The 4,246-nt window shown below is 42.7% G+C and overlaps 1 pseudogene; it reads left to right on the forward strand.

The window, feature by feature from the left end:
• The window catches only part of LOC138036709 (uncharacterized), a 4,716-nt pseudogene extending 938 nt beyond the window's left edge, over nt 1–3,778 (forward strand).
• The last annotated feature ends 468 nt before the right edge of the window (nt 3,779–4,246 follow it).

The following is a 4,246-nucleotide window of genomic DNA, read 5'->3' on the forward strand; positions in this document are numbered from 1 at the left end:
TCCTGCATATTTCGCCTACATGATTTGACCAAGAAAGCCGATCATCAATGGTAAGACCGAGGGATTTAGTGCGATCTACTCTCTTGATCATTTCGTCATCAATTCGTATATCAACCTCGTCACATTGAGTGTTTAATCTCTGCCTAGATCCAATTATCATTAACTCGGTCTTAGCCACATTTAAACTCAACCTGTTGGCTCTCAGCCAACAGTTAAGGTTACTGAGTTCAGGAGTTAATGCTAGTTTAAGCTCTGTTAAAGTTTTTGCAGTTAGGGTTATATTGGTATCGTCAGCGAACATTCTCGGGGAAGCCTCCCGGAGGCAGTTAGGAAGATCGTTAATGTACATTAAAAATAGCAAGGGACCTAATATGCTGCCTTGCGGAACCCCACAAGTAATAGTGCGAGGAGTTGACAGTCTTCCATTAACGTTACATCTTTGGGTCCGATTGCTTAGGTACGATTGAAACCAAGTGATAGTTTCCTGGTCGGCCCCAAAGTATGACATCTTGCGTAAAATGATTTCATGGTCGATAGTGTCGAATGCCTTTTTAAGGTCAATGAAAACGACGCCATTCAGGAAGCCATTGTCGATGTTAACAGACCAGCTATTTGTCGCCTCAAGCAAAGCTGTAATGGTACTGTGTAAGGAACGGAACCCTGACTGGCAACTTAACAGCAGATTATTATCATTTAGGTAATGGTAAAGTTGGTCATAGACAAGTTTTTCAAGCACTTTTGAGACTACTGGGATAACAGAGATGAGGCGATAGTTATTTATGTCTGATTTTGAGCCTTTTTCAAAGATCGGTGTCACCCTAGCAATTTCCATTCAGTTAGATTCCCGTGAGGATTGATTTCGTAAATACGTCTGTTAGTGAGGTGCAATAATACTATCTGCCATTTTTAATAACTTACTAGGGATCTTGTCAAGGCCAGTGGATTTCTTTTTATCGATTTTTTTCAGCAGGTCTAGAACAATGTCGATACTCGGGGGTTTTAGAGAAAACGAATTATCAGAGGGTGACAAGAATGATTCAGCGGCAACTTCTCAAACCGGAATATCACGAGCTAGCATTGTCACAATGTTAGTGAAGTGCACATTAAAAGCTTCCGCCATATCATCGGCGTTATTTATAGTTCTAGTATTAGCTTGGATTTCCAAAATATTGGACGACTTACAACTACTCCGTGAGCTAAGCTCGTTAATAAGGTCCCAAGTTTTACGTGGATTGCCTTTGCTAGTTTCCAAGTTTTCAGAAAAATATCGTTTTTTAGCAAGTTTAGTTGCATTATTCACCTGGGCCCGGTTCCTCGAAAGCCGATTAACTTAATCCAGGATTAGAGTAAACTTTTGTTTCACGTTTTCAACTTTTTGGTTAAAGTTTCTTTTGCTTATTTTTGTTTCTCAAGATTGACTTCTTTTAATGTAACGTTTTGCCAAATATCAGCGTTGAACAGCATTTGAGAGAAGAGAAATAAACTCCTCGGTTAATATTTAATCTGGGATTAGCGCTAATCGGATTTTGAACAACCGGGCCCAGGTTCCTAGCCCGTTTAAACTGCTGCCACATGGCATGATCATTTGTAGAGATCGCTTTCTTTTTGAGAACATCTCTTCTGCGCATTCTGAGCAATAATTCACCCGTTATCCACGGAGACCTCTTGTTACGAATTCTTTTTGATTTTAGATTTTGTCTTTTTTGCATATCGTCATAATCAATTGTTAGCACCTTTCTTTGTAATCGAGGAGCTCAGCTCTGGGAGAATTTTCTTCTTGGCTTTGACAATTTATCGACAGTAGGCTAGAATTAGCTTCGACCTTTTTCTGGAGGATCAGCAAATCGAGTTAAATGCCTTCTATTTCAGCAACTAACTCAGCTAATTCGGGTTTCGATCGCTCTTGTGAAGAGTTCTTTGGCTTCGCTTCGGCGGCCGATGGTTGTTGATTATTGTTGTTAGCTTAAAACACTGTTGAAGGCGAAGTTAAACGCTCGATCGATCGATGAGGAAGAATCCAAATCCAAAGAGTCGCTATTCTCCCCTGGCTTTTTCTGGACTAATTCGGCCAATTCATCTTTTAAAAGAGGACCATCTCGCCCTTGAAAAGAAAGAGTTTATCATTACAAGGTGGTTGTTGTCACTTTTAAATCGTTTCGAGTTTCCGCCGGGAGACGTCCACTTTTCTTGTTGCTGCAGATCCTTTTCAACAAATTTCTTTAAGGATTCTAGGTCACTTGTCCACGTTAGCCGTTCGCCGTTTAGCTGAAGATAATTATTCTAGATTAGGGCTGTCAAAATTTAGCGGGCAGCGCTCCGTATCAGCTGTCAAAACGGTTCTATCATCAAAGCAGTTGGATTCTCGGTCGTCCGCCATGTCACCGTACTACACGATGCTTTTCAAACTATAGCCGAGGCACTTACTCAGCAAAGAGAAAACCCGTCAAGACAGCACACTACCTTTAGTTCTGCAAGCATACAGACAGGAAATAGTGGAGAAATTTCTAAAGGCAGGGATTCCCATCAGCAAAAGCTGCGTTCTCTACTAGAGAAAAATGGCCATCGCCTTACCAGTAGCTCTAATCTTGGGTAATATATAACCCTTATTTTCAAGCAAAAAGTGGAGAGGACAACGAAGGAACTGTCTTTCCCAGGACAAGGATATATGACAAGAGACGTGTCCGTGATATTCAGCGGGAGTACCAGACCAGGTGAAGTCATTGCAATAATTGTTCGTTTTATTGACGACCAATGGGCGATAACGCAGCGTTTAATAAGGATTGATGTTTGCTCAAATTCAGTGAACGCTGATGAGCTAACTAGAGTCCTGAACGGGGCCCTTTGTGTAGAATTTGGGATTAGAGCTAACTGTCTACTAGCAGCTATGAGGGATAGAGCCAGTGTAAATCAAGCGGCGCTGAACAGAATACAATTTTTCTTTCCAAAGATGTTGAACATTGTGTGTTTTTTCCCACACGCTCGATAAATTGATGATAAATCGATAAATCGATAAATGATTCCAACTCTTCAGGAGTTTGGACATCTGTGGGTCCGATTGTTTCACAGCTACCAAGCAAAACTGGCATGGAAAGATCTAACCGGCCGAAAGCCAAAATCCTACAGCGAAACTCGCTGGTGGTCAAAATGGGAAGTTTACAAGCAGGTTCTGGAGCAGTTTGGGGAAGTTTCAAGATTACTTCAGGAGGCCGCAGCAGAGAAAATCGCTCCAAACATTGAACCGCAAATACAAGACTTACTATCAGATCCTGAATCCGTTGTCAACCTCAAGATGGAGCTGGCCGTGATCCTTGATGTCGGGGAGCATTTTGTCAAGGCTACGTACTTCTTAGAAGGAGTTGGTCCCTTGGTGTTTTCATGCTATGAAAAGATGCAGGGCGTTGCCGAGGCTTGTCAGGCGTCGTACTTTCCAAATGTGCGTGCAGTGCTGGCGGCAATTGTCAATGAAGATCCGAATAAGAGAGCAGCCGCCCTGGAACAGAGAGCCAAGGCTTGTGTACAGCCAGCGATTCAGTGGTTTTTACGGAAGCTTAATGAGGATCTTAACGATGCAGTTACGGCCTTCAAAGCTGCAAGGGTGATGTGCCCCGTGACCGTTGGCTGGTTGAGGCCAACACGAACTAGCGTAGAAGCCCTCAGGATTTTTCCATTCCTCGCCAATGACGCGACAATCGACGGTCTTGTCGGAGAGCTGCCACAGTACATCACTGCCCCTCAGGATGTGGCTATTGAAAGCGAGGAAAGAAAAGTTGAGTGGTAGAAAAAAAGAGCATAATTTAGCACGTTAGTAGCATAATATGCTACTTTTACTAACATAATCATGATAAAGGCCTATACATGGAGGGGTAGACGTATGGATGGACGTACGTACGTACGTATGTACGGACGGTCGATGATGTCATGGCTATAAAACCAAGATTTCTCTCATCGATGGTTACTATATTTTCTTAACAATGGTGCTCCGCGCGCTCGCGCCCTCGGCACGCGCGGAGCTCCGCTATCGTGATAGCTGTGGTCCACACGGGTGGATACGCAGTTATCATGAAGTCAAGCATTCAAGGGATATAAACTTAAAGCTGAATGTTTATTTTTAATGTGTCTAGAGCTGCTTTTTTCTCTGTATTGCAATTATTGGCATATCTTTAGAAGCTCTGATAAGATTGCATGATGCCTGCAAGACCTATGACCAGAACAGAAACGAAAGGAGAGAGAAAGAGAACGACAACGA

This window comes from Montipora capricornis, unplaced genomic scaffold, assembly GCF_036669925.1.
Source record: "Montipora capricornis isolate CH-2021 unplaced genomic scaffold, ASM3666992v2 scaffold_496, whole genome shotgun sequence".
Lineage (NCBI taxonomy): Eukaryota > Metazoa > Cnidaria > Anthozoa > Scleractinia > Acroporidae > Montipora > Montipora capricornis.